Consider the following 23326-nt stretch of genomic DNA (forward strand, 5'->3'; position numbering starts at 1 on the left):
ATCCCCATTCCTATTTGAGCCCCTGTAGGGCTCAATGGGAATGGGGAGGATGCTAACAACGGGCCTCATTACGAGGTCTGCTCGCAGGACCCGCTAAGGACGCCTGCTTTTACCAGGCGTCCTTAGCGGGTCTTGCGAGCAGACTTCGCAATGAGGCGGTAGGGGGTTAACTGAGAATGGGAAGAGGGTGGAGGGAGAGAGAGAACGAGAAAGACAAAGAGAGGAGAAGAAAAAAGCAAGTAGATGACAGGATGACTGAGAAAGGGAAAAGAGACAGAAGGCAGTGAAAGAAAAGAAAGGAGATAGAAGGCAGAATGAAGAAAGGGAAAAAGAGAGAAGTTTAGAGAAACTTTAAACGGAAGTTGATTACATCATGAGTAGACACACATTATTAGACAAGGGGAATGAAAATGTCATAAGAAGAAAAAGGATAGAGTAACCAAGAACAGAAGAGATGATATCAGCATAAGAAGAAGCTGGGCAACGTATCAGCAAGAAGAAGACAGGGATGTGCTCAGAGAGGTAATGAGTGGAACATATGGGACAGATCTCATTAGAAGACTAGATTTTGAGGATAGAGAGGATGAAGAGGAAGAAGTCACAATGATGGAAGATTAAAAATAACAGGGCGAGCTGGGAAGAGGAGGCCACACAACCCTTTTTACTTGTATGGAGAGAGGTATCTTGGATAGATTTGGAGGAACCAGTGATAATGCCGAAATCTATTAAATATTTGTGGTTTCCAGAGATGAGCTTGAGGGGGTCGGAAAATAAAACTCTGTATGTATATAGACTACAAGACTTACTGGGTAGAAAGAATGTTAGCAAGATGGCTATGCCAAAGAAGACAAAGGGTGCGACTGCACCCTGACGTAAAACTGTGTTGACAACATTTCCTTTATTACAGAAAGGTGGAGGACTGGCGCAGTATATACCTTGGCCGCAGATAAACACAGATGATTTAATTCACAAGTTACCATTGCTTGCAGCAAGTGGATTTAGGAGGTAGAAAGAGAGACGGCTGGAATGACATTAGCTGTGGGAGACATGAAAAGCTTGTTTGCCGCTACATTGGGTGAACAATCAGATGACATTTGGAAATGAGCAGGTTATCCTGGGGTGGCAGCACAAAACACTCAAAATGGCTGTGCCCTTTTAACAACTGTGGAGCAGATGTGTGGAGGGCACTTAGGATACAATTCCCTGACACATCGGATATGAGTGCAATAATGACAAGGAAATTGGGACCGGATTAAGACACAATTGCCTATACACAAGACATTCAAGAGAATTGGCGTTTAGAGACCAGAGCAGCGTGGGACAAAGCATAAGCATGTTTTATCACATTTTATGCCAGGGTCTCCCCAAAGAGGTACAGAGACAATGAAAGATGTGGGGATTGAGGCAAAACCATGGCCTGAGATACAATTGACTATTGTCTATCATTGTCGACTAAAACAATGGAAGGACAGAAAGAAGGTTGAGTCAAGAAAGATAGAAGAAGCAAAATTGGTCCAAAAGAAGCTGTTGAAATTGACAATAGAAGGGGCTGCATTATCAAATAATGAGGTCAATCACAAGGGAAGGGGTGAATGTAATTATAACCCTCTGGGAGATTGTTTGCACCCAGAGGTAGAGGTTTTGGATTTCCAACACTGCATGCAGGAGGGTTAAATAGGGGGCAGGCAACCACGATTGGGAGGACCTCCAAAGCCGTGTTGGACATGTGGGCTACTGGGGCACAGTTCACATGTTTGTAAAAGTAGGGGAGGCCTGCAACAAAACTGGCAACAATTCAGTCTAAGAGGGAGGTTAACATATCCACCAGATTGTAGTGCTGTACCACCAGAATATAACGTCCAAGATTACATGCAGTATCAGCAAACGCAGGCATCGCAAATGCCGCAAATGCTGCAACCACCACAACAGCAAATGCATCAACCACAAACGGTAGTCAAATTTTAGATACAGCAAACACAAGTGCAACCACAAATTCCCCAGAATGCAGTAGTACAATGGATGCAGACATATTGCTTCAGGCAGAACCCAGAGCAGGAGGGGTGACAGTAGTGGGAGGAAAATATTTTATGGGAACAGGACTGAACATGTAACCACAATAAGACAGCCCACAGAGAAACCTGATGTGTCCAATTCTATTGATTACCCGAGACCTCCAACAAGAGGAACCAAGGGTCAGGGTGACTATAGATGACAAGACTTTTTCCTTCTTGGGAGATACGGGGGCAACGACAACCTGTGTTCGAGATGCGAAGTTCCAATATCAGGAATATCAATGGATGCACAAGTATTCTCTGGGGATATGACAATGGCTCCTTTAACAGACTGGCCCTCATTACGAGGTTGCCGGTAGGCCGCCGATCGAACCGGCAGCCTACTGGCAACCTCGGCTTACCGTTTCTGCAGCCCGATATCCCGGTAATACCAGAATATTATGGGCAGCAGCAGAACGGTAAGTTCCCATTCCCATGGAGTCCTACAGGACTCCATGGGAATGGGAACACTGAAGCACCAGCACCATTGTTAACAGTGCAGGTGCTTCAATGATTCATCTGCCAGTGAGGTCCTGAACTACTGTCAGGTGAGGCAAGCCAGTAGTTCACAGCCCCTACCGGCAAACACAGAGTGAGGCGGTCTTGAGAAGGTGGTAGTAATGTTGTTACTGACAACTTAATTCCAGACTGGCTCACTCGTAATGAGGGCCTAATTGCCTATAACCATGGGAGAGCACGAGATAGCTATGCCATTGTAATACTCTCGAAGGACACCAATAAACATATTAGGGAGGTGAAACCGGTGGGTTGGTTCTAGTTGTTCGCGCTAGCCTTAAATTTGTAAATTAAGTCATCATATGTTTGGTCAACACAAGGAAGTATTTTTAATCTTGAATGCTCAATGAAACAGCTCAGCTAACATATGTTTCGACACTTGGTCTTTGTCAAGGCAAAGCTGTTGTCTTGGGTTAACCCTAATAGTAATGTGTAATGTTCCAGTTGTTACATTTCTGAAAGTTATCTCTAAATGGGTGCAGACAAGGCAGAGGAGCTCGAGAGGAACAGAAGAAGCAAGTAGATGTATAGATAGAGAAAAACTGTCACAGCCTACTCAGCTGTGCCACATGGATCTAGTAGTGTGTTGAAATGTTGCCCGTAGATGGCATAAGCCCCGGTTTGATGGACCCTATATAGTAGAAGCAATAACAGCTTTTGCTGTCAAAGGAAGGAGGGCCTGGATTAATTTAAGCGATGTGAAAACACACTGATGTGATGCCAAACTGTCCAACCATCCAGAGGTCGAAGGTGAAGAAGATGTCAGAGGACCCCAGGTGCGATCAGTGATCAGAGCCAATCAGCAGCAGGAGCAGCAGTAAGAATAAAGTGGACATATTGGTTGCTTACTCCAAGAAATCATTTTCAATGTTTTTCAAAGGTGTTGTTTGAAAATGAACTGAGTACTTCATTTCCGATTGCAGGAGAAACATCAAATGTTCCCCATAGCCATCCTGTTTTTTCTGGTCCTTTCATTCTTCGTGAACAATTATCCCTTTATAGGAGACTGGAACCTGTGCTTTACAGTTCTGCTATTTAGTTTGAAAATGTATACTGTCTCAGAAAGACATTTCCTCTAATTTCTAGCAAGGTTTTTCTTGTGAAAATGTATTCTTTCAACAAAGAACAGAGATATTCCCTTTGGCAGAAAAATGGGGTTCCTAAATGATATTAGATATTCCCTTTTACTGGATATAAAAGTGTACACACATAGAAGAGTGCACACTAGCTATCATGATTATAGCCATTTTTTTCTCATTTTGTTGTTTATATTTTATAATTTGCAATTGCAGTAAAAGTACTTGTTAATAACATTATAGCAAAGCCAGTAGTTTGTGAAACTAACATGAGTATCATGACGGCAAGAATGACAAGCCCAATAACAACTGAAGCATTACCTGAATCATTCCCTGAAGTGAGCACACTAATTATAAGAGTAAAGAGAAGTGTGCCGCATGACAACAGTCACTTGAGCACACATCTTTTCTTGGGAGGATAGCTCAGGGGCAACATGCTCGCCTTGGAAGCCAGACGACATGGAGCAACACAGGTTCGATCCGCGGATCCGCGCTTAGAAACCTCTGGGTATTGAACACATTATAAATATCTGATTATGTCTTGATAAAAACCCTTCATGTCTCTATCAACATGTGGTACCAACATATGAGCAGAATGGTGAGGGAGACTTCTGATGAAAGCTGTTTTTTGTGTTCCCTCATTCCTTGCACCATAAGTGCCACCAGAATATTCATAGCCACATTAATACCTGCACACTGCCTAATGATTTTAGTACTATGCACTAAGAGAGGGCAATTTCAAAGTAGGTGGGCCACCTTACGATGGATGACGAAAACAACGTTCCCTTATGAGAATAGCTACATAAAATGAAATTCTGTGGTGGATAACACTAAAACAAAAAATAGGATGATGCATTATACACTAGAAGGCTCAAATACACTAGAATCTCTCCGGAGGATAGCTCAGGGGCAACACTCTTTCCTTGGAAGCAAGTCGATGCGGAGGTCCGCGCTTAGAAACCTCTGGGTATTAAGCGTGTTATAAATAACCAATTAAATAAAATAAATACATAGAGGAGAGGTTAAATGAACACACCACACGTTGTTAAAATGCATTAATGCAGTAGGGAAAGAAATACCTGGTTGCTGGGAAAGACCCCAGCTACTAATATAGGGAGAGGCATTTAACTCAGAAGGCTGGGTCGATGGGATGATAGGTTTGAAGGCAAAATCAATTCTATCTGTACCCATAGAGGTTTTTCAGAATGAAAATTATATATGCCTCAAAGAATGGACTGAATATTCCAAATTGCTCACGTGGGTAGAGGATGAAGCAGCCCCCCTACCCATACTGCCTAAGAAGAATGCCACTTTATGCATCAGAAATAAGGGCACAGTAGAAGAAGGGGAAAATGAAGTGCACAAACACATTTTGTATGTGCCTGGCATGAAAATAGGCACAGCTGTGTTAGAAACACCTCATCTAGTAGGTCTGTTCCCTTATGCATGCAGTACCTCTTTACTCAGCTTCACAATCCGCCTTGTTTTTAGCAGGTGCCTGGTGGAGGCGTACCATGCCAGATGCCTGTTTCACTCCCCCCTCAGTCCCCGATGTTCATTAGCAATTCATTTTGTGTGATTGCATCTGGTTTAAGCTGGTGCATCATAACCAGTCACAATCTTGTATATTGAACTGATTCTGAGGAATTACAGGTCTCTGCAACCTTTGGCTCTCCAGGTGTTTTGAACTACAACTCCCATTAGCCACAGCTAGCAACGGCAATGGTGAAGGGCCATGAGAGTCGTAGTCAAACACATTGTATTTATTTATTTATTGTTTGCTTGTTAGGCACTTATACAGCACGTAAAATACAGTTTCACCCACCGGGCGGGGGAGGGAACAAGGGAGTGAAATCATTCCAAGCACAATATTTAATAAGAGCATTGGAGGGAAAAGGTAGGAAGGATGAACCTCCTATGCCTTGTGAGTATTCAGAACGAGCTGCAGTTCGCAGACCCTGTCCTTGTCAAATGAGCGGGCTACGTCTTCTAGCCGTACACTATGCAAAGCATGCATTGACTATGCGGTGGAGTAAATGCCTGTACAAACCTGTTTTACACAGAGCGTACATACTACCATTAGCCACACACTACTGAGAGCTGGGAAGAGGAGGCCACACAACCCTTTTTACTTGTATGGAGAGAGGTATCTTGGATAGATTTGGAGGAACCAGTGATAATGCCGAAATTTATTAAATATTTGTGGTTTCCAGAGATGAGCTTGAGGGGGTCGGAAAATAAAACTCTGTATGTATATAGACTACAAGACTCACTGGGTAGAAAGAATGTTAGCAAGATGGCTATGCCAAAGAAGACAAAGGGTGCAACTGCACCCTGACCTAAAACTGTGTTGACAACATTTCCTTTATTACAGAAAGGTGGAGGACTGGCGCAGTACATACCTTGGCCGCAGACAAACACAGATGATTTAATTCACAAGTTACCATTGCTTGCAGCAAGTGGATTTAGGAGGTAGAAAGAGAGACGGCTGGCATGACATTAGCTGTGGGAGACATGAAAAGCTTGTTTGCCGCTACATTGGGTGAACAATCAGATGACATTTGCAAATGAGCAGGTTATCCTGGGGTGGCAGCACAAAACACTCAAAATGGCTGTGCCCTTTTAACAACTGTGGAGCAGATGTGTGGAGGGCACTTAGGATACAATTCCCTGACACATCGGATATGAGTGCAATAATGACAAGGAAATTGGGACCGGATTAAGACACAATTGCCTATACACAAGACATTCAAGAGAATTGGCGTTTAGAGACCAGAGCAGCGTGGGACAAAGCATAAGCATGTTTTATCACATTTTATGCCAGGGTCACCCCAAAGAGGTACAGAGACAATGAAAGATGTGGGGATTGAGGCAAAACCATGGCCTGAGATACAATTGACTATTGTCTATCATTGTCGACTAAAACAATGGAAGGACAGAAAGAAGGTTGAGTCAAGAAAGATAGAAGAAGCAAAATTGGTCCAAAAGAAGCTGTTGAAATTGACAATAGAAGGGGCTGCATTATCAAATAATGAGGTCAATCACAAGGGAAGGGGTGAATGTAATTATAACCCTCTGGGAGATTGTTTGCACCCAGAGGTAGAGGTTTTGGATTTCCAACACTGCATGCAGGAGGGTTAAATAGGGGGCAGGCAACCACGATTGGGAGGACCTCCAAAGCCGTGTTGGACATGTGGGCTACTGGGGCACAGTTCACATGTTTGTAAAAGTAGGGGAGGCCTGCAACAAAACTGGCAACAATTCAGTCTAAGAGGGAGGTTAACATATCCACCAGATTGTAGTGCTGTACCACCAGAATATAACGTCCAAGATTACATGCAGTATCAGCAAACGCAGGCATCGCAAATGCCGCAAATGCTGCAACCACCACAACAGCAAATGCATCAACCACAAACGGTAGTCAAATTTTAGATACAGCAAACACAAGTGCAACCACAAATTCCCCAGAATGCAGTAGTACAATGGATGCAGACATATTGCTTCAGGCAGAACCCAGAGCAGGAGGGGTGACAGTAGTGGGAGGAAAATATTTTATGGGAACAGGACTGAACATGTAACCACAATAAGACAGCCCACAGAGAAACCTGATGTGTCCAATTCTATTGATTACCCGAGACCTCCAACAAGAGGAACCAAGGGTCAGGGTGACTATAGATGACAAGACTTTTTCCTTCTTGGGAGATACGGGGGCAACGACAACCTGTGTTCGAGATGCGAAGTTCCAATATCAGGAATATCAATGGATGCACAAGTATTCTCTGGGGATATGACAATGGCTCCTTTAACAGACTGGCCCTCATTACGAGGTTGCCGGTAGGCCGCCGATCGAACCGGCAGCCTACTGGCAACCTCGGCTTACCGTTTCTGCAGCCCGATATCCCGGTAATACCAGAATATTATGGGCAGCAGCAGAACGGTAAGTTCCCATTCCCATGGAGTCCTACAGGACTCCATGGGAATGGGAACACTGAAGCACCAGCACCATTGTTAACAGTGCAGGTGCTTCAATGATTCATCTGCCAGTGAGGTCCTGAACTACTGTCAGGTGAGGCAAGCCAGTAGTTCACAGCCCCTACCGGCAAACACAGAGTGAGGCGGTCTTGAGAAGGTGGTAGTAATGTTGTTACTGACAACTTAATTCCAGACTGGCTCACTCGTAATGAGGGCCTAATTGCCTATAACCATGGGAGAGCACGAGATAGCTATGCCATTGTAATACTCTCGAAGGACACCAATAAACATATTAGGGAGGTGAAACCGGTGGGTTGGTTCTAGTTGTTCGCGCTAGCCTTAAATTTGTAAATTAAGTCATCATATGTTTGGTCAACACAAGGAAGTATTTTTAATCTTGAATGCTCAATGAAACAGCTCAGCTAACATATGTTTCGACACTTGGTCTTTGTCAAGGCAAAGCTGTTGTCTTGGGTTAACCCTAATAGTAATGTGTAATGTTCCAGTTGTTACATTTCTGAAAGTTATCTCTAAATGGGTGCAGACAAGGCAGAGGAGCTCGAGAGGAACAGAAGAAGCAAGTAGATGTATAGATAGAGAAAAACTGTCACAGCCTACTCAGCTGTGCCACATGGATCTAGTAGTGTGTTGAAATGTTGCCCGTAGATGGCATAAGCCCCGGTTTGATGGACCCTATATAGTAGAAGCAATAACAGCTTTTGCTGTCAAAGGAAGGAGGGCCTGGATTAATTTAAGCGATGTGAAAACACACTGATGTGATGCCAAACTGTCCAACCATCCAGAGGTCGAAGGTGAAGAAGATGTCAGAGGACCCCAGGTGCGATCAGTGATCAGAGCCAATCAGCAGCAGGAGCAGCAGTAAGAATAAAGTGGACATATTGGTTGCTTACTCCAAGAAATCATTTTCAATGTTTTTCAAAGGTGTTGTTTGAAAATGAACTGAGTACTTCATTTCCGATTGCAGGAGAAACATCAAATGTTCCCCATAGCCATCCTGTTTTTTCTGGTCCTTTCATTCTTCGTGAACAATTATCCCTTTATAGGAGACTGGAACCTGTGCTTTACAGTTCTGCTATTTAGTTTGAAAATGTATACTGTCTCAGAAAGACATTTCCTCTAATTTCTAGCAAGGTTTTTCTTGTGAAAATGTATTCTTTCAACAAAGAACAGAGATATTCCCTTTGGCAGAAAAATGGGGTTCCTAAATGATATTAGATATTCCCTTTTACTGGATATAAAAGTGTACACACATAGAAGAGTGCACACTAGCTATCATGATTATAGCCATTTTTTTTCTCATTTTGTTGTTTATATTTTATAATTTGCAATTGCAGTAAAAGTACTTGTTAATAACATTATAGCAAAGCCAGTAGTTTGTGAAACTAACATGAGTATCATGACGGCAAGAATGACAAGCCCAATAACAACTGAAGCATTACCTGAATCATTCCCTGAAGTGAGCACACTAATTATAAGAGTAAAGAGAAGTGTGCCGCATGACAACAGTCACTTGAGCACACATCTTTTCTTGGGAGGATAGCTCAGGGGCAACATGCTCGCCTTGGAAGCCAGACGACATGGAGCAACACAGGTTCGATCCGCGGATCCGCGCTTAGAAACCTCTGGGTATTGAACACATTATAAATATCTGATTATGTCTTGATAAAAACCCTTCATGTCTCTATCAACATGTGGTACCAACATATGAGCAGAATGGTGAGGGAGACTTCTGATGAAAGCTGTTTTTTGTGTTCCCTCATTCCTTGCACCATAAGTGCCACCAGAATATTCATAGCCACATTAATACCTGCACACTGCCTAATGATTTTAGTACTATGCACTAAGAGAGGGCAATTTCAAAGTAGGTGGGCCACCTTACGATGGATGACGAAAACAACGTTCCCTTATGAGAATAGCTACATAAAATGAAATTCTGTGGTGGATAACACTAAAACAAAAAATAGGATGATGCATTATACACTAGAAGGCTCAAATACACTAGAATCTCTCCGGAGGATAGCTCAGGGGCAACACTCTTTCCTTGGAAGCAAGTCGATGCGGAGGTCCGCGCTTAGAAACCTCTGGGTATTAAGCGTGTTATAAATAACCAATTAAATAAAATAAATACATAGAGGAGAGGTTAAATGAACACACCACACGTTGTTAAAATGCATTAATGCAGTAGGGAAAGAAATACCTGGTTGCTGGGAAAGACCCCAGCTACTAATATAGGGAGAGGCATTTAACTCAGAAGGCTGGGTCGATGGGATGATAGGTTTGAAGGCAAAATCAATTCTATCTGTACCCATAGAGGTTTTTCAGAATGAAAATTATATATGCCTCAAAGAATGGACTGAATATTCCAAATTGCTCACGTGGGTAGAGGATGAAGCAGCCCCCCTACCCATACTGCCTAAGAAGAATGCCACTTTATGCATCAGAAATAAGGGCACAGTAGAAGAAGGGGAAAATGAAGTGCACAAACACATTTTGTATGTGCCTGGCATGAAAATAGGCACAGCTGTGTTAGAAACACCTCATCTAGTAGGTCTGTTCCCTTATGCATGCAGTACCTCTTTACTCAGCTTCACAATCCGCCTTGTTTTTAGCAGGTGCCTGGTGGAGGCGTACCATGCCAGATGCCTGTTTCACTCCCCCCTCAGTCCCCGATGTTCATTAGCAATTCATTTTGTGTGATTGCATCTGGTTTAAGCTGGTGCATCATAACCAGTCACAATCTTGTATATTGAACTGATTCTGAGGAATTACAGGTCTCTGCAACCTTTGGCTCTCCAGGTGTTTTGAACTACAACTCCCATTAGCCACAGCTAGCAACGGCAATGGTGAAGGGCCATGAGAGTCGTAGTCAAACACATTGTATTTATTTATTTATTGTTTGCTTGTTAGGCACTTATACAGCACGTAAAATACAGTTTCACCCACCGGGCGGGGGAGGGAACAAGGGAGTGAAATCATTCCAAGCACAATATTTAATAAGAGCATTGGAGGGAAAAGGTAGGAAGGATGAACCTCCTATGCCTTGTGAGTATTCAGAACGAGCTGCAGTTCGCAGACCCTGTCCTTGTCAAATGAGCGGGCTACGTCTTCTAGCCGTACACTATGCAAAGCATGCATTGACTATGCGGTGGAGTAAATGCCTGTACAAACCTGTTTTACACAGAGCGTACATACTACCATTAGCCACACACTACTGAGAGCTGGGAAGAGGAGGCCACACAACCCTTTTTACTTGTATGGAGAGAGGTATCTTGGATAGATTTGGAGGAACCAGTGATAATGCCGAAATTTATTAAATATTTGTGGTTTCCAGAGATGAGCTTGAGGGGGTCGGAAAATAAAACTCTGTATGTATATAGACTACAAGACTCACTGGGTAGAAAGAATGTTAGCAAGATGGCTATGCCAAAGAAGACAAAGGGTGCAACTGCACCCTGACCTAAAACTGTGTTGACAACATTTCCTTTATTACAGAAAGGTGGAGGACTGGCGCAGTACATACCTTGGCCGCAGACAAACACAGATGATTTAATTCACAAGTTACCATTGCTTGCAGCAAGTGGATTTAGGAGGTAGAAAGAGAGACGGCTGGCATGACATTAGCTGTGGGAGACATGAAAAGCTTGTTTGCCGCTACATTGGGTGAACAATCAGATGACATTTGCAAATGAGCAGGTTATCCTGGGGTGGCAGCACAAAACACTCAAAATGGCTGTGCCCTTTTAACAACTGTGGAGCAGATGTGTGGAGGGCACTTAGGATACAATTCCCTGACACATCGGATATGAGTGCAATAATGACAAGGAAATTGGGACCGGATTAAGACACAATTGCCTATACACAAGACATTCAAGAGAATTGGCGTTTAGAGACCAGAGCAGCGTGGGACAAAGCATAAGCATGTTTTATCACATTTTATGCCAGGGTCACCCCAAAGAGGTACAGAGACAATGAAAGATGTGGGGATTGAGGCAAAACCATGGCCTGAGATACAATTGACTATTGTCTATCATTGTCGACTAAAACAATGGAAGGACAGAAAGAAGGTTGAGTCAAGAAAGATAGAAGAAGCAAAATTGGTCCAAAAGAAGCTGTTGAAATTGACAATAGAAGGGGCTGCATTATCAAATAATGAGGTCAATCACTAGGGAAGGGGTGAATGTAATTATAACCCTCTGGGAGATTGTTTGCACCCAGAGGTAGAGGTTTTGGATTTCCAACACTGCATGCAGGAGGGTTAAATAGGGGGCAGGCAACCACGATTATGATGACCTCCAAAGCCGTGTTGGACATGTGGGCTACTGGGACACAGTTCACATGTTTGTAAAAGTAGGGGAGTCCTGCAACAAAACTGGCAACAATTCAGTCTAAGAGGGAGGTTAACATATCCACCAGATTGTAGTGCTGTACCACCAGAATATAACGTCCAAGATTACATGCAGTATCAGCAAACGCAGGCGTCACAAATGCCGCAAATGCTGCAACCACCACAACAGTAAATGCATCAACCACAAAAGGTAGTCAAATTTTAGATACAGCAAACACAAGTGCAACCACAAATTCCCCAGAATGCAGTAGTACAATGGATGCAGACATATTGCTTCAGGAAGAACCCAGAGCAGGAGGGGTGACAGTAGTGGGAGGAAAATGTTTTATGGGAACAGGACTGAACATGTAACCACAATAAGACAGCCCACAGAGAAACCTGATGTGTCCAATTCTATTGATTACCCGAGACCTCCAACAAGAGGAACCAAGGGTCAGGGTGACTATAGATGACAAGACTTTTTCCTTCTTGGTAGATACGGGGGCAACGACATCCTGTGTTCGAGATGCGAAGTTCCAATATCAGGAATATCAATGGATGCACAAGTATTCTCTGGGGCTATGACAATGGCTCCTTTAACAGACTGGCCCTCATTACGAGGTTGCCGGTAGGCCGCCGATCGAACCGGCAGCCTACTGGCAACCTCGGCTTACCGTTTCTGCAGCCCGATATCCCGGTAATACCAGAATATTATGGGCAGCAGCAGAACGGTAAGTTCCCATTCCCATGGAGTCCTACAGGACTCCATGGGAATGGGAACACTGAAGCACCAGCACCATTGTTAACAGTGCAGGTGCTTCAATGATTCATCTGCCAGTGAGGTCCTGAACTACTGTCAGGTGAGGCCAGCCAGTAGTTCACAGCCCCTACCGGCAAACACAGAGTGAGGCGGTCTTGAGAAGGTGGTAGTAATGTTGTTACTGACATCTTAATTCCAGACTGGCTCACTCGTAATGAGGGCCTAATTGCCTATAAAAATGGGAGAGCACGAGATAGCTATGCCATTGTAATACTCTCGAAGGACACCAGTAAACATATTAGGGAGGTGAAACCGGTGGGTTGGTTCTAGTTGTTCGCGCTAGCCTTAAATTTGTAAATTAAGTCATCATATGTTTGGTCAACACAAGGAAGTATTTTTAATCTTGAATGCTCAATGAAACAGCTCAGCTAACATATGTTTCGACACTTGGTCTTTGTCAAGGCAAAGCTGGCGTCTTGGGTTAACCCTAATGGTAATGTGTAATGTTCCAGTTGTTACATTTCTGAAAGTTATCTCTAAATGGGTGCAGACAAGGCAGAGGAGCTCGAGAGGAACAGAAGAAGCAAGTAGATGTATAGATAGAGAAAAACTGTCACAGCCTACTCAGCTGTGCCACGTGGATGTAGTAGTGTGTTGAAATGTTGTCCGTAGATGGCATAAGCCCCGGTTTGATGGACCCTATATAGTAGAAGCAATAACAGCTTTTGCTGTCAAAGGAAGGAGGGCCTGGATTAATTTAAGCGATGTGAAAACACACTGATGTGATGCCAAACTGTCCAACCATCCAGAGGTCGAAGGTGAAGAAGATGTCAGAGGACCCCAGGTGCGATCAGTGATCAGAGCCAATCAGCAGCAGGAGCAGCAGTAAGAATAAAGTGGACATATTGGTTGCTTACTCCAAGAAATCATTTTCAATGTTTTTCAAAGGTGTTTGAAAATGAACTGAGTACTTCATTTCCGATTGCAGGAGAAACATCAAATGTTCCCCATAGCCATCCTTTTTTTTCTGGTCCTTTCATTCTTCGTGAACAATTATCCTTTTATAGGAGACTGGAACATGTGCTTTACAGTTCTGCTATTTAGTTTGAAAATGTATACTGTCTCAGAAAGACATTTCCTCTAATTTCTAACAAGGTTTTTCTTGTGAAAATGTATTCTTTCAACAAAGAACAGAGATATTCCCTTTGGCAGAAAAATGGGGTTCCTAAATGATATTAGATATTCCCTTTTACTGGATATAAAAGTGTACACACATAGAAGAGTGCACACTAGCTATCATGATTATAGCCACTTTTTTCTCATTTTGTTGTTTATATTTTATAATTTGCAATTGCAGTAAAAGTACTTGTTAATAACATTATAGCAAAGCCAGTCGTTTGTGAAACTAGCATGAGTATCATGACTGCAAGAATGACAAGCCCAATAACAACTGAAGCATTCCCTGAATCATTCCCTGAAGTGAGCACACTAATTATAAGAGTAAAGAGAAGTGTGCCGCATAACAACAGTCACTTGAGCACACATCTAGTCTTGGGAGGATAGCTCAGGGGCAACATGCTCGCCTTGGAAGCCAGACGACATGGAGCAACACAGGTTCGATCCGCGCTTAGAAACCTCTGGGTTTTGAACTCATTATAAATATCTTATTATGTCTTGATAAAAGCCCTTCATGTCTCTATCAACATGTTGTACCAACATATGAGCAGAGTGGTGAGGGAGACTTCTGATGAAAGCTGTTTTTTGTGTTCCCTCATTCCTTGCACCATAAGTGCCACCAGAATATTCATAGCCACATTAATACCTGCACACTGCCTAATGATTTTAGTACTATGCACTAAGAGAGGGCAATTTCAAAGTAGGTGGGCCACCTTACGATGGATGACGAAAACAACGTTCCCTTATGAGAATAGCTACATAAAATGAAATTCTGTGGTGGATAACACTAAAACAAAAAATAGGATGATGCATTATACACTAGAAGGCTCAAATACACTAGAATCTCTCCGGAGGATAGCTCAGGGGCAACACTCTTTCCTTGGAAGCAAGTCGATGCGGAGGTCCGCGCTTAGAAACCTCTGGGTATTAAGCGTGTTATAAATAACCAATTAAATAAAATAAATACATAGAGGAGAGGTTAAATGAACACACCACACGTTGTTAAAATGCATTAATGCAGTAGGGAAAGAAATACCTGGTTGCTGGGAAAGACCCCAGCTACTAATATAGGGAGAGGCATTTAACTCAGAAGGCTGGGTCGATGGGATGATAGGTTTGAAGGCAAAATCAATTCTATCTGTACCCATAGAGGTTTTTCAGAATGAAAATTATATATGCCTCAAAGAATGGACTGAATATTCCAAATTGCTCACGTGGGTAGAGGATGAAGCAGCCCCCCTACCCATACTGCCTAAGAAGAATGCCACTTTATGCATCAGAAATAAGGGCACAGTAGAAGAAGGGGAAAATGAAGTGCACAAACGCATTTTGTATGTGCCTGGCATGAAAATAGGCACAGCTGTGTTAGAAACACCTCATCTAGTAGGTCTGTTCCCTTATGCATGCAGTACCTCTTTACTCAGCTTCACAATCCGCCTTATTTTTAGCAGATGCCTGGTGGAGGCGTACCATGCCAGATGCCTGTTTCACTCCCCCCTCAGCCCCCGATGTTCATTAGCAATTCATTTTGTGTGATTGCATCTGGTTTAAGCTGGTGCATCATAACCAGTTACAATCTTGTATATTGAACTGATTCTGAGGAATTACAGGTCTCTGCAACCTTTGGCTCTCCAGGTGTTTTGAACTACAACTCCCATTAGCCACAGCTAGCAACGGCAATGCTGAAGGGCCATGAGAGTCGTAGTCAAACACATTGTATTCATTTATTTATTGTTTGCTTGTTAGGCACTTATACAGCACATAAAATACAGTTTCACCCACCGGGCGGGGGAGGGAACAAGGGAGTGAAATCATTCCAAGCACAATATTTAATAAGAGCATTGGAGGGAAAAGGTAGGAAGGATGAACCTCCTATGCCTTGTGAGTATTCAGAACGAGCTGCAGTTCGCAGACCCTGTCCTTGTCAAATGAGCAGGCTACGTCTTCTAGCTGTACACTATGCAAAGCATGCATTGACTATGCGGTGGAGTAAATGCCTGTACAAACCTGTTTTACACAGAGCGTCCATACTACCATTAGCCACACACTACTGAGAGCTGGGAAGAGGAGGCCACACAACCCTTTTTACTTGTATGGAGAGAGGTATCTTGGATAGATTTGGAGGAACCAGTGATAATGCCGAAATCTATTAAATATTTGTGGTTTCCCGAGATGAGCTTGAGGGGGTCGGAAAATAAAACTCTGTATGTATATAGACTACAAGACTTACTGGGTAGAAAGAATGTTAGCAAGATGGCTATGCCAAAGAAGACACTATGCAAAGCATGCATTGACTATGCGGTGGAGTAAATGCCTGTACAAACCTGTTTTACACAGAGCGTCCATACTACCATTAGCCACACACTACTGAGGTTTGCATAGAATAGGAGGGCTTGATTCACAAAGCGTTTTTCAATGGGAAAATCTGATTGACAAACACTTTGTAAGTGAGACCGGGGTCTTCACAATGACCCCTGTGTTTGTTATGGGATCAGCCCCAAACAACGTTTTAACGAGTTTGAAAAAGTACATTAATGAAGATTTTGTTTTTTGATAAATGTCTTCTCTCTCCTGCCTTATTTATGATGGGGCACCGACCCCCTTAAAATCCTGACCTTCTTTCTTTAATTTTAGTCTGTATCTAGACCCCTCTCCAGGGTCCTGTGTCTTCCCTTTCTTTCTTTCCACTTTATGCAATCCCTTTCCCCTTGTAAAGCTAACTCCTCCAGTCACCATTGAGACATTCATTGTTAAATATGTGTCAAGTTTATTTGTTCAAATTCATCATATAAAATGTTTCACAAAAGGTATACGGCCCTCCACACCTCTTATTCGCTGTTTGCTGACAGCCATTTGCTGGATCTGCTGCACATTAATATCTTGAAGTGGTTGCCAGGTGTCGTCTGTGGTCCGCGGGTATTGATGTACTCTGATAGTACACATACAGAATTGCAATCAGTGCGCATAGGATTTTGCATTGGCTTGTAGTGCAGGATTGCAGTTCACAAAAGAAATGTAATTTAAAAAAATAGAAAATGCTGAAATACTGGGTTTGGTTTACTTGTCCTATGCAAATCTTTTTGTTTTCTTCTATATATCAATACCTGCATGACTTTTATTCTAATATTCTCATTTAGCATTTGTCCAGTGTTGTATTATATCTATCTATCTATCTATCTATCTATCTATCTATCTATCTATCTATCTATCTATCTATCTATCTATTCATCCATCTACATCCCTCTCTTTCTCTCATTCTCTCTAAATATATATATATATATATATATATATATATATATATATATATATATATATATATATATATATATATATATATATATATATATATATATCACCAAACTGTCAACAAGATGCCTATTTTATTTGGCATATTTAAATAGTTAAGGTGAAGCCTGTGTACAAAGGCTTTCCCCAAAACTATATTGCTAATAACCTTTGACTTGCTGGATGGATTTGGATGAGATTTTCCAAAAATAAAGTTGCCCCCCCAAACCAGACATTTTGGGAAAAATCTGCCAAAAGATGAAATGGTATTAAGAAAACAAGCAATGCAGTTTTCGGTCTAGTGCCATTAATTTTCCCATAGAGAGAAAGTGTATTGACTGAACACCCGTAGCCCAAAAACCACTGGACAAATATGTACCAAATAAAAAAGAAATTGGGCACATGGCATCATGGCATCGCATTTATTTATTTTTCCTGTTACCCTGTTACCCTGGAAATATCTTAACACTATGTGATTGCAAGAGTCAGCGTATTAGGCCATAATTACCACAGGAATAGGAAGAGGTGAGAAAACACAATGGGTTAGTGTTTCACACTTACACAGATCATATTTACTCTGCTGGGGGCAATGGGTCTTTGGGAAGAATTGGAGCAACATGTACAGTGGGCACAGCTGTGGTCAGTGGAATATATTGGACCCGGTTGTGACCAGTGAACCCTAAAACCAGTGGGCCATTGTAAATGGCTGTGGGGATGGTGTATCCTGTGGTACCTAGGGGGATATGGGCCTCGACCAGTAGGCCAGAGCCAATGGCCATAACTAGTGGCCTTTCCTCTTTTAAAATCAATGGGGAAAAATGGACAGCAGCCACTGCCAAATGTCATGGCTAGGGGGCCCTGAAGAAACCATAGTGTAAAAAAAACCTTTAAATTCAGTGAATCATCTTTAATTAAGAAAGAATTAAAGTGAGCTGATAGGCCATGGGACTTATCGGATTTGAAGTCATTGTTTCAAGATTGAGAGTAGCCATGGCCTAAAGTCATGGCTAGGGGTCGCTAAAGAATAGATAGTATGAAACCCTTTAAATTCACTGGAAAAAATCATTAGTTAAGGTGAGCTGATTTATCACAACAGAACCTTTGAAATTCTGTGGGTGTGGGTGTGGGAAGTGAAGACCATTTAAACTTGGTCTCCGCACATAGATGATAATGCAGAAGAGATTCACAGTGACATATCCAAAATGGCATCATGAGGCACATCTACAGGGGAGAGGATACCTATGTGAAATGGTCATGACTTCCCACACTCGCTGACTTTCAAGGGTTTTGTTACGATAAATCAGCTCACCTTTAATTCTCTCTTCACTAAATTTGTTTTCTCCAGTGAATACATAAATGTATGCCACTGTACCACCTAGTACCATCTGCCTGAATGATTCCCTACTAGGGTGAAACCGGTGCGCAGTTGTCTGCAGCCTTGAGGACTGTCTGTCTTGTGTTGAGGGAGCTATGCATAACATAGCACTGTCCTGTTAGACAAAGACAATGGTATGGGGCTAAAAGCTTTCATTTGGGTTAATGTGCATACCCACAATGCTTTGCTCATGTGGCTTTGAACTTTAGGTGAACTTCCATTGATGGCTACTGGGTGGCACTGTGGCATGTGTGACTTGGCTCAAATGGGGTATTCTACTTTCACATTTCAGGATAAAGGATTTTTCAAGCTTGTTGAAATCCACCATAACTTAAATAACTTAATAAGCTATAAAATCGATGGAACTATTGAAAAGCAGGCAAAACATCCATGTACCAGCCAGCAAAGGAACTAACTCTCCCTCAAGTGCACTCCCTCTAACTCCCTTACCCACCCTAACACTGTGGACTTGGATATTCTAATCATGTAAATACTGGCTCATTGACTATGTATAACATGTGCTTACTCCCTCTAACTCCCTTACCCACCCTAACACTTTGCACTTGTATAGTCTAATCATGTAAATACTGGCTGATAGACTATGTATAATAACATGTACTTATGTATGTCGTCCATTACCAATTGAAACCTTTTTAATTATAAATGGATTAACACGAAAAAAACAACTTCACTTTCAGCTAAAGAAGGTATAGGGAGTTTATGTCGTGGCACAATTCGTCGATTCAAATTCATCGAATTTTCGTCAATTAATTTGGCCGCAAATACATGTGGGGAGGGGGTGGGTAACCGTGATAATAAAGAAAGGGGGGAATTCGGCGGGTGACTGTGGGGTCTCCCCCTGCATACATTTGTGGCCAAATGTAAAAAAAAGAAGAAAATAAATGTGACCAAATCGAATTCGACAAAAATAAAACTCGACCAAATCTCATAGCACCAAAACAATCACTGAAGCAATGTAAAGCCCCCCTGGGAAGGGGCAGCCTCCAGTGGCTGTGACCTTGCTCCACGCGTGGCACTTCTGGTGGAGGTGTCTGATTACCCACGCCTAATGAATACATGGAACATACAAGGGCTATCCTGGGGTATTGTGACCTTAGTGTTGGTTAAGCACAGAGTGGACTGCTGGTTAACCAGCGAAATCACTGTCAATCTGAGAAAGCCACCAACACTTGAGCAGGCAGAACTCTTGGTTGGTAGATGGGGGCTCAGTATGATATGATAAAAAACAAGCATTGACAAAGCCAACACTTTCGTTTTTTGCGTAGGCATGTTAAAGACATGTGCTAGGCACTTGCATAATGGTACTGCCTGTCCATTTGATGGAAACATCTTGCAAATAGTGAAAGTACCATGTCAGTGCAAGAAGCAACATGCATCGATAAGACACATTTATTATAAGTCAAGTAACTGAAAGCACACTTGGTTAAGACATTTTTTTATTATACTGTTAACACAATTACAGTGGCAATTAGACCCTTAACTCGCAGAAGAAGTCTTGGAAATAACACCGACAGGCCTCACACAGCTTGATGTTACTGCATGAGAGCACTGCCTGAAAGAGATTCAGGAGGGTGTGTTTTGAGCAGAGGGGAGCAGGTAGTGGATGTGAATGACCATAGGGATTAGCCTTGCCATGTGCAGTCAATAGATGGGTAAATAACGAAACACCCATAAACTTGGTGTCCCTCATCACATCCAACCTCCCTCTGATCTGTACTCCAGTAGAAACGATTTGGCTTAGAAGTGGCACTTAAGCACCACCAAACAGCCAAAACTAAAAAAGGAAAAACAATCAAAACAGGACTTGATTTTGTTTTCTTCTCATCCCTGTTTCCCCAACCTCTTCTTGCCTTGTTGCCCATGAAACACCTTGTGTGTAGGCACATTATTAATACAAAATAAATAAAAAGTACAACAATAAAAATTAGTGAGCCAATGCTTCTTAACAAAAGCAAATTCCACCTGGTGTCATTCCATGCTATTTCTTAATTCCTCTATGCTATGTTAAAATAGTACTGACTATGTTTGTTTCAATCAGAAGCAAGCAGGCAAGGCAAAAGGTAGGGCACGTTTTCTCAGCATGGAGAACACAAGGAACTCCAGATGGAGAAACCATAAAGTCCCAGCACCCCGAAAAGCAGGACAGGCATTCTCAAACTCTTGCTTACTGCGGGGTGTCTGGTGCCAATCTAGATGGACCAACGCATTGGTGAAGGGTTGGCAGCCTATGATCACTTCTTCACATGTTTTTTATTCTCTTTCCACCTGCCACCTCAAAGGAGATGTCCCTCCACATCTTGCCCCTCCGCCCCCCAAATGACAGCACGAATTCCACCACCTCTGCGCAGTAGAGCAACCTTGCATTTCTTTGTAAATAAAATATATACAATTCTTAAAAACCACCTTTTACTAAATCCCCCAAAGCATGTGTGCCGCCTCTATTATGAAAAATTCATTTTCTTCTGTAATAGCTCGAAAATCCCATCATACCAGAGAGATTTATTTAATAATGGGGAGAGACTGGCGACTTCTGCCTTTCCAGAAGAAAACGCTGACAGGAGAATATTAATTTTCGATTGTGAAGTTTGGGCTCTACCAGGCACAGCAGTGGGAAAGAAAGAGAGAAGGGAGGTGCGACTGTAAAAGAGTGAGAGAAAATGAGAGGCGAGAGAGACAGAAAAGAATAGAGAAGAAAAGACACAAGCAGAACAACGGGGAGTTTAGAAGCAGAGCAAGAGAGAGAGAGAGAGGAAGGAAGAGCGAGGAAGAAAAGGAGAGAGTTAGAAAGAGTGAGAGGGAGAGATGGGTAGAGAGACAGCAATAGAAAGTGGAAGGTTGAAAGAGAGGCAAAGGGGAATGGGAGGATAAAGAGAAGGGGGAGTGTAAGACAGCATGAAGGAGGGAGGGGCACGAATGGGAGTAAGCATGAAAGAGGGGGGAGAGAAAAGCGAGAGAAAGACAGTGAAGGAGGAGGGAAGAGAAATAAAAGGAGAGAGTTAGAAAGAGTGAGGGGAGATGGGTCGAACGATAGCAGTAGAAAGAGAGTGTTAAAGAGAGAGAAATGAATGAGAGACAGGGCAAAGGGAATGAGGGGAGGGTAAAGAGCGGGGGATGTAAGACAGAGAAAAGGAGAGGCACGAATGGGAGCAAAAGTGAAGGAGGAAGAGATGACAAAGGAGAGAGAAAAACAGAAGAAAGGAGACAGAGAAAGAGCCAGTCAGAGAAAGAGAGCAGGAGAAGAGAGAAATGGAACAGGAGAGAGGGAATGAGAGAGAGAGAGTGGCAGTCACAGGGAGCGAGTGAAAATGAAGATCCTATTTGCTCTCTCTTCTGCCTTTGACACAGTCAACCATGCCATCCTGCTCAACTGTTTCTGTGATAACCTGGGTATTACCCATCAGGCCCTGGCCTGGCTGACCTCTTTCCTCTCTGATCGACTCTCCCAGATCCAACTTGGGTCCTTCCTTTCCTCCATCTCACTCTGAACATTTGGTGTTCCTCAGGGGTCTAACATCTCTCCCTGGCTGTACAACCAATACCTGGCAGCCCTTGCCGCTCTTTGCTCCAACTTTTAGTGCTATGCAAATGACACTCAGCTCGTTTTTAGTCTCCCTTTAGCCACTTCATCTCCCTCCCTCATCTCTGACTGTCTGTCTGCCATCCAGGAGTGGTGTGCCACCAATGATCTTTGCCTCAATGCCAGTAAGAGAGTGATTCTCCTCATAGGCACACCTGCACCCTCCTCTCCTGTCACTCTCTGGCTGGCCTCCCTTGGCCCTCCTCACATTTCCGACGTCTCTAAGAAGTCAAACTACCAACTGCACCTCCCCAGAGGTATCCTCCCTTTCCTCTCCTTGCCCCAGAAGCTTACTGTCTCTATAACTCTGGTTCTCTCTAGGCTGGACTACTGCAACAGCCTCTTTCTAAATCTGCCTGCCTCTATTCTCTGCCCTCAGCAACTCATCCAGAGCAGGACTGCGAGACTTGTCCTTACCCTTAAGCCCTGGGATCATATCTCTCCAGCCCTGACATCTGTTCATTGGCTCCTAGTGGCTGCAAGGGTAAAATTCAAGACCCTCTGCATTGTCCACAAGGCTTTCAGGGGCCTGGGTCCAAAATACCTTCAACTCTCCCTCTGTAAATACCTTTCCACTCAAGCTCTTCACTCCTCCATCTCCAACTCCCTCAGCTTCAGTCGCTTCTCCAAGCAATGAGTTGGGGGGTAGATCTATTTTCTCGGCTGGGGCCTCCCTCTAGAACAGCCTCCCTGTCACTCTGAAAATTGAGGAGAACCATCTCCGGTTCCGGAAGCACCTCAAGACCTTCCTCTTTGCTTCTGCCTTCTTTCTTCTTCTCCCTTGATGATCTGTCTGCTTCGGCTGTGTGCACCTGGCTACCCTCTGACTTCGGGCCCAGGTCCCTGCCCAACCAGCCACACACCCGCACTGCTTCCTGGCAACCCTTGCACTTGGGTCTGTAGTTGTAACCCTACAGTCCCGTTACCTCTGCACTTATCAGACACCCCTTGTCTGCACTTTAAACCTTGCACTTGCCACCATGCTGGCTGCACTACCAGTTGTTTTTATCTCTTGCTCAGCACTTTCCAACTCTTTCCTCTCCCTTGCACTTTCCCCTTCCCTCTCCCCTGCACTTGCACATTCTCAATGTCACTCGTCCTAGGAAGATCGTTGTTTTTGTCCTCCCTTGTTCCCCTCCCTGGCCTCGTCACGCTTTGAAACACCTTTGTAT

The sequence above is a fragment of the Ambystoma mexicanum genome, chromosome 8, assembly GCF_040938575.1.
Source record: "Ambystoma mexicanum isolate Mex_15411 chromosome 8, UKY_AmexF1_1, whole genome shotgun sequence".
Lineage (NCBI taxonomy): Eukaryota > Metazoa > Chordata > Amphibia > Caudata > Ambystomatidae > Ambystoma > Ambystoma mexicanum.